Below are 8,983 nucleotides of genomic sequence, written 5' to 3'. Positions count from 1 at the left end.
TGCTTCCGAGTGGCTGACCTGTAGGCCCAGGCGATCCTGTCAAATCCCGCAACAGTCGCGCGCGCGATACGTGACAAAAAAGGCGGCACAGGAATCGAGGTGTCCCTGCCTTATCTAGCCCGATTACCGCGTTCACCTCCGCTCGGCGCGCTTCCCAAAATTCGAATCCCGCGAGATCCGTGGGTAGCAAAACAACTTGCCTGACAAAGGGACTCCTCTACATCGTCACTCGGAGTTCTTTTGGTGAAGGTGCACTCGACAAAAACATGAATGTATCAAGGCGGCCGAAAAGAAGTTGAAGTCACCTTTGCAGTTCATTGAGCCAAGAGCAGACGCACTCGAGGTGCTAAAGATGGGTCGGGAATACCTGTTCAACTCCTTCCCCATTCAAACCTCGATCCATTCGGGGGCTAATGATGAAGCAATGTACCTAGGGTAGGGTCATGGACCTGTCTAAGCTACCCTCCCCTAGGACATCTCTAAAAGAAATCACCTTTCAATCGACTCAGGAGTGTTCCACTCGACGGACTTCGAAGACACTCGACCATGAAGACTATCACTCGACCATGAAGCCAACCACTCGACAGCCAGGAGATCTAAAGTCACTCCGCATGCTAACGGTCGGTCATTAAATAGCTTTTATGGTCATCATAGCACTTTATTTGTGGCGTTACCAGTAACGTCCGACTTTAATGTACCTTAAACCCTGCATAACTGAGGGCCGGAGGGGTCTGGCGAACTCTATATAAGCCAACCCCTCCTCAGTGTAAAGGGTTCGCACCCCTGTAATTCATACACCCATAATCCAGTCAACCGCCTCCGGGCTCCGAGACGTAGGGCTATTACTTCCTCCGAGAAGGGCCTGAACTCGTAAAACTCGTGCGTATACAACTACTCCATAGCTAGGATCTTGCCTCTCCATTCATACCCCCTACACTACTATCAGACTTAGAACCATGACAGGCCCCCCGTAAGGCGGTTGCTGCTCTTCTTTGGCCGCGAGAAAGCTAATTTTCAGAAGAAAAAAATTCTCGGCAAAGATTTCAATCCAATCGGAGTTACGGATCTCCATATATATACGAAACGATGAAAGGGCAGACCAACAGAACGCAGAAACAGAGAGAGACAGAGAGACAGATCCAATCTCGGAGGGGCTCTCGCCCCTCCCATGCTATGGAGGCCAAGGACCAGACGGGAAACCCTTCTCCCATCTAGGGAGGAAGTCAAGGAAGAAGAAGAAGAAGGGCCCCCCTCTCCCCTTCTCTTCCGGTGGCGCCGAAACGCTGCCGTGGCCACCATCATCATCACCGCGATCTTCACCAACACCTCCGCCATCTTCACCAACATCTCCATCACCTTCCCTCCTCTATCTACAGTGGTACACTCTCCCGCAACCCGTTGTACCCTCTACTTGAACATGGTGCTTTATGCTTCATACACTAGTAGAAAACGAGCCTATTGTCCCGGTTCATAAGGGCTTTTTGTCCCGGTTCCTGAACCGGGACTAAAGGGTCGTTACTAATGCCCTGACCCTTTAGTCCCGGTTCTAACCAGAATCGGGACAGATGGGCCTCCACGTGGCCGGTGCACCGAGCCCAGGCAGGAGGGCCTTTGGTCCCGGTTGGTGGAACCAACCGGGACCAATAGGCATCCACGCGTCAGCATTTCTGTGGCTGGGGTTTTTTTTGAAAGGTGCTTGGTTTATACCAATGCTATGCTATGCCTAAACATGGCTTAGATTGAAGTGAAGGAAACATATGTGGTGCATGTCAAAAGTAATACTAATTAATCCTAACTTGATCAAGTTTGGATTAGTACTACTTTCGACATGCACCACATGCATGTTGCCTTCACTTCAATCCAATCCATGTTCATTTCACCCACTGATATATATATATAATAACTCTTCATGCTCACATCATGCATCATCATAATAATAAGTCCTACTAATCATCATGATAGAACTTCTACTCGTTATTAATAACAAGTCATACGATCATCATCCTCATAGTCATCGAACCCAACCCTACTTAATTGTTCTTAGCACATGATCATCAATATTAGGTAGGAGCTAAATACCCTCTTTAAGGTAAAATAGCATAAAACAATATAGACCCTGACTCTCCATTATGGACAATGGAGATCATCCTGTCTCCAATTCTTGCACCGCGCTTCCTTTTGCGTCCAAGAACCTCTTTACGAGTGTCCATACATTTTTTCCATTCTCTGATTTGCATGTCTCCACTTCTTTTAGAAGTCCGGTATGGACAGTTGAGATTCGTAGGATGACCTGGATATATGTTCAAAACATCAAGGCGACCATGCTCATACATCAGATGAGGCACACAATCCTCTGGGATTATCTGTTGAAAAACATAGTAATAACTTCATAGTTAGCAATGAAGTACTAGTTTTATATAGAAGTATGCAAAAGATGCACGTATGTCGTAATAGTAAAAAATCTTACCAGGGTATCTCCATAGTAGTTACCGTAGTTCAACACGTGCACTAGTGGCACGTATTGACCATAATGTTGAGGAGTTCGATTGTAGATATTGTAATTCTCAAGATCATTACAAAATCCAACCAGATGATTTTTCTCCTTGTAAGTTAACTCAGAGCCATCGGTGTAGTAAGTTCTATCTACCATCTTCTGCACATTCTTTGATACTTCAAAATAAGCTGTCAATGGAAATAAGTTGTCAACTATTTTGAAATGAACAATACAAATTAGTTAATAATTAACTATGTTTGAGAAACTCACATAGCGGTAGAACTGGAGGCGTATCAACAAGGACCCAAATGTCCATATTGTCTTGCTCGATTTCAGGATCACCAAGATCCATGGTGACAAGCATACCCTCATCAAAACCATACAATTTGCAAAATGCTTCCCAATTTTTGCAACCAAAATGGGTTACGCTCTCAGCATTATACAGTTTTACTTCAAAATCCACACCATGATGGGTCCTTAGGTGAATTTTCTTCGTTTCAAAATTTTCATGGTCTTCAAAATCCATCCTCTCCAAGACATAGCGTCTTGCATGGCATGGGATAAACTATACTCGAATTGTAAAAGATGAAAATTACACGTTGAAATAGTTGAAGTCATGCTTAATTATGAAAAAAACACTTGTCGTCGTTGCGTACCGTTTCAACTTCGAAGGTCTCCTCGAGCTTAATGCTGAAGCACCGATCATCGTCCAGGTGAGGCCTGTCGCACAGACCTCGATCGTCGTGGCACCAGTCGCACTCACACTTCCGTCGTCCGATGATGACATTTCCTACGTTCATAATTCAAAGATTAAACATGTACAATTAAATATATATATATGTACTACAAAAACTAAATTAGATCATTATTATTCAACTAATCATATGCATATGCCTTGCATAGTGCTCTCCAATTTGAGCATTCAATAAGAAAAATCAAATCACAAAATAAAGTAGTATTCAAATTAGGATGCATTCAATTATAAGAAAAACTACATCATCTCCATGTGTCTGTACATCGTCGAATATTATCACTAATACATGTCGAATACTATCATACATATCGCCAGTACAGCTAGAACCGTAGCGCCCGACGGGTATCGGCGCGGGCGGTGGACACCCAAAGGGAAGGAACCGTCACAGGATCATAGCTCCAGTGAGATCCCTGAAGAACCTGCCAGGTATTCTCGAACCTGCCCTCCAACGCAACCATGTAGCGACGGACGTGCTGGTCCTCCTCGCTGACACGGTGACGTACCACCTCCGCGATGTCCGGAAGCCTCGGCACCGTCACTGGCCCACGCGACAGCCACCAAACAAGGATCGGGTCAACGACGGGCTGGCTCCTCACCAAGCTACGCCCCCCGGAAAGTAGCGCCTCCCAGTACCACCCCGGCGGAGCCCAGTCCCGGACATGGCCCATCTGGTCAAGCAGGTGCCGTCGTCCGCCGACTCGACGACGAGGATGCGGGATAGGCATCGTCCACGTCGATGCGGGAATAATTTCTTTAACTAAAAAATAAACTAGTTCTATTAATTTTCTTACTAAAAATAAACTACTTCTATAGTAAAATAAACCAGTTTTATTAAATCAACTAGTTCAACTACTAAGCACTTACTATAAATAGAATAAAGTAGTACTTACTAAAAATAAACAAGTTTACCTAGTTCTAACTAAGTCCATTAAACACTTTCTAAGTAGTACTAATTACTAAAAGTTATCCGGGAGGGGGGTATATCAACAACGAAATACCCGATAACAAAAATAAGAAGAGGAAGAAGAAGAAAAAAAAAAGAGGAGAAGAAGAAAGGAATAGAGGAGGAGATCGAAGAAAAAAAAAAGAAAAATTATTTCTCCTCTATTCCTTCTTCTTCTCCTCTTTTTTCTTCTTCTTTTTCATCTTCTTATTTATTTCTCCTCTTCTTCCTCTCCTCTTCTTCTTCTTCTTCTTCTTCTTCTCCTTCTTCCTCTTCTTATTTTCCTTTTTTCTCTCCTTCTTTTTCTTCTAAATATGAACATATACATAAATGACTTTGATCATACATAATTTTCAGATTCCTACACAATATGAACATATACGTAAATTGACAAAGAAAATTCTATGAACAAAAAAAAATCATAAAAATTCTATGAAAAAAATTACAACAAAAAAAACATAAAAAATCTATGAATAAAATTACAACAGAAAAAAATCATAAAAAATCTATGAACAAAATTACAACAGAAAAAAATCATAAAAAATCTATGAACAAAATAAAAATTCTATGAACAAAATTACAACAGAAAAAAATCATAAAAATTCTATGAAAAAATTGACATATTCTTTATATGAACACACAAACATTTGCATATGCAACAATAATATCACCAAAAGAATGTATGAACAGAAAAAAATTCTAACTTTTGCATATAATTCATTTATGAACAAATTACAACAACTCAATTAACTATACAACTAAACTACGCATCTAAATTAACTACACATCTAAATTAGGAAATTCATATATGGAGCTCACTGCGCAACAGGGCGGCGATCAACGAGGAGGCAGGACACGGGGGCGACGGTGAGGGGCGCGGCGACGGCGATGGTGAGAGGCGCGGAGACGGCGACGGTGTGGGGCGCGGCGACGGGCGATGAGGAGGCAGGGGGCGGCGACGGCGACGGTGAGGGGCACGGCGACGGGCGGCGAGGAGGCAGGGGGGCACGGGGCGGCGACGGCGTCTGGGCGGCGCGGGACGGCGTCGGAGGCAGGGGCGACGGCGAGGCGCAGAGGGGCAGCTTGGCGGCGTTGTCGGGCGGGGAAGACGAACTGAATGAAAAATTTCACAAGTGCTACTTATATAGACGAAGCATTGGTTCTGGTTCGTGACAGAAACCGGGACGAATGCGACCTTTAGTCCCGGTTGGTGCCTCCAACCGGGACCAAAGGCCACTTTTCGACAGCCCAAAGGGCGGGAAGCGGCGGCCTTTGGTCCCGGTTGGTGCCACCAGCCGGGACTAAAGGGGGGCATTGGTCCCGGTTGGTGTCACGAACCGGGACCAAAGCACCCTTTAGTCCCGGTTGGTGGTACCAACCGGGACCAAAGGCCTTGTGCTGCCCCGCGCCAAATATTTAGTCCCACCTCGCTAGCTGAGGGAGCTCGAGAGTGGTTTATAAGCGCTGCTGCGCCTTCCCTCTCGAGCTCCTCTCAAATGTAGGCTTTCGGGCCTAACCCCGTGCAATGTGCCTGTGGGCCTACTGGGCCTCCTGCGGGCCTGAATCCTGGCCCATGGTACGGTTTCTAGTCGTATTCAGGCCGTGGGGGCCAAGTAGGTGGCACCTTTTTTTTCTTTGTTGATTTATTTATTTTATTTTGTTTCTACTTATAACAAAATATTTATTGTTAATATAAGTATTTTTTCTAGATTTTTTGTTTTGTTTTCTGCATTATTTATTTTCTTTTGTTTTTTGCTTTATATTTTAATTCTTTATGCTTTTAGTTTTAGAAAAATTATAAACTTTTCGTTAGTGCCATTACTTTTCAAATTTTAAAACACTTTTTTTGTTTCATTTGTTGCTTTATTTATTTTATTTTGTTTCTATTTATAACAAAATACTTATTGTTAATATAAGTATTTTTTTCCCAGATTTTTTGTTTTGTTTTCTGCATTATTTATTTTCTTTTATTTTTTGCTTTATTTTTTTAATTGTTTATGCTTTTAGTTTTAGAAAAATTTATAAACTTTTTGTTAATGCCATTACTTTTCAAATTTGAAAACACTTTGTGTATTGTATTTACTATCTACAATCTTTCTCCACAGAGATACGAAAAATTATAAACTTTCTGTTAGTGGCAATCTTTTATCTTGTCCGCGCAATTGTTGTAGAACGCTGATATTGCGTCCTCGTCATGGCAATCTTTTATCTTGTCCTTGATAAGGAGGAATCTGGCCCAAAGCGGCGATGCGATCTAGGAGTTAGTTCAAAGACGAAAACTCTGCCGGATCCATCTGCTTGGAGTGCTCGGAGTTGATGTGAAGGGGGTTTTCGATGGCCCGAGAGGTCATCGTCGGCTCAACGGCCGAACAAGCGATCATAGTAAAGCCGCCCAGCCGGAGAGTTTGGCCTGGGGCCAGAGCTCCTCCGGAGGTGATGTTGTCTTTAAGGACAAGGCGAGCCATCGAGCCTTTCGTCGATGGCACAGTGGATCTCTCAATGAAAGCACCACAGTCGGTGTCAAAACCGGCGGATCTCGAGTAGGGGGCCCCGAACTGTGCGTCTAGGATCGATGGTAACAGGAGACGAGGGACACGATGTTTACCCAGGTTCGAGCCCTCTTTATGGAGGTAATACCCTACTTCCTGCTTGATTGATCTTGCTGAATATGAGTATTACAAGAGTTGATCTACCACGAGATCGTAATGGCTAAACCCTAGAAGTCTAACCTGTATGACTATGGTAATGAGTATCTCCTTTTTGGACTAACACCTCTGGTTTAAATAGACATCGGGGGGGGGGGGATCTAGGGTTACATGGAGTCAGTTAAATTATTGTTGAGCCTATATCCATGATCATTGCCTTGGATATCGTTATAGCTATGCGCTTTTCTACCAATTGCTCAACAATAATTTGTTCACCCACCGTATGTTTCTTTCAAGAGATAAGCCTCTAGTAAAACCTATGGCCCCGGGGTCTATTTTCTATCATATTATTTTAGGATCTATAAAATCAAAAACTCAAAAATACCTTGCTGCAATTTATTTATCTTTACCTTATTTTACACGTTTACTTATCTTTTATACCTATCTCTAACAGATCTCAAATTATAAACTTTTTCTTAATGCCATTAGTTTTCAAATTTGAAAACACTTTGTGTATTATATTTACTATGTACAATCTTTCTGCACAGAGATACCAAAAATTATAAACATTCTGTTAGTGCCATTAGTTTTCAAATTAGAATAGTTAAAATTTGAATTCTTTGAAATTTGTGTGAATCTCAAGTTTGTGATTAACTTTACTAAAAAAATGAACATAGATGCGCCTATAGAGAAAATTCAACCTAAATTCATAATCAATTTCTATGAATTTCAGAGAAATTCATTATGAATTTAGGTCAAATTTCCTGTATAGGGGCATCTATTTTCATTTTGAGAGGAGCTCAACAAGGCAGAGAGGGACGGGCTTATAAATCAGTGTGGGCGCCTTTCGGTTGGCGAGATGGGACTAAACTGTGAATCGCAACGAGGACCGACCATTTAGTCCCGGTTGGTGGCATGAACTGGGACTAAAGGGGACCTATTGGTCCCGGTTCATGCCACCAACCGGGACCAGTGGTGGGCCAGGAGCGAGGCCCATTGGTCCCGGTTCGTCCCACCAACCGGGACTAATAGGTCCAGACGAACCGGGACCAATGGCCCACGTGGCCCGGGCGGCCCCCTGGGCTCACGAACCGGATCCAATGCACCCATTGGTCCTGGTTCTGGACTGAACCGGGACTAATGGGCTTACCCGGCCTGAACCTTTGCCCCCTTTTCTACTAGTGATATTATTATCCAATGATGTGTTGCCATCATATGATGTCTGAGTAAATTTTCGTTGTCCTATCGATGGTTGATGAATTGCTATGATTGATTTAATTTGCTTGTGGTTATGTTGCTGTCCTTTGTTGCCCATCATATGAACGCGCGCGTGGATCACACCGTAGGGTTAGTTGTATGTTGATAGGACTATATATTGGAGGGCAAGAGTGACAGAAGCTTCAACCTAGCATAGAAATTGATGCATACGGGATTGAAGGGGGACTAATATATCTTAATGTTATGGTTGGGTTTTACCTTAATGAACGTTAGTAGTTGCGGACGCTTGCTAATAGTTCCAATCATAAGTGCATAGAATTCCAAGTCAGGGATGACATGCTAGCAGTGGCCTCTCCCACATAAAACTTGCTATTGATCTAGTAAAGTAGTCAATTGCTTAGGGACAATTTCGCAACTCCTACCACCACTTTTCCACACTCGCTATATTTACTTTATTGTGTCTTTATCTAAACAGACCCTACTTTTTATTTACACGCTCTTTATTATCTTGCAAACCTATCCGAAAACACCTACAAAGTACTTCTAATTTCATACTTGTTCTAGGTAAAGCGAACGTCAAGCGTGCGTAGAGTTGTATCGGTGGTTGATAGAACTTGAGGGAATATTTGTTCTACTTTTAGCTCCTCGTTGGGTTCGACACTCTTACTTATAAAAAGATGCTACAATTGATCCCCTATACTTGTGGTTTATCAGTGATGGGTGTGGACAAAAACATGTGGTGTTACCTTACAGTATGTCCTTTATCTTCCTATATGCTGCATACAGAATGGAACCGGAAAGTATACTTTTAGTTCATTAAAACCTGCCTGTCCATTCCTTTTAGTATACTAAACCAGTTCTTATAATCTAATCAACTGTACGCTTCTCTGTTGTCTATACTATAGCGGTGATGGTCAGAAGTCCTAGAC

This window comes from Triticum urartu, chromosome 7A, assembly GCF_056163025.1.
Source record: "Triticum urartu cultivar PI428250 chromosome 7A, HENAU_Tu73, whole genome shotgun sequence".
NCBI lineage: Eukaryota > Viridiplantae > Streptophyta > Magnoliopsida > Poales > Poaceae > Triticum > Triticum urartu.
The sequence above is the reverse complement of the archived record's forward strand: the minus strand, read 5'-3'. Positions refer to the sequence as shown.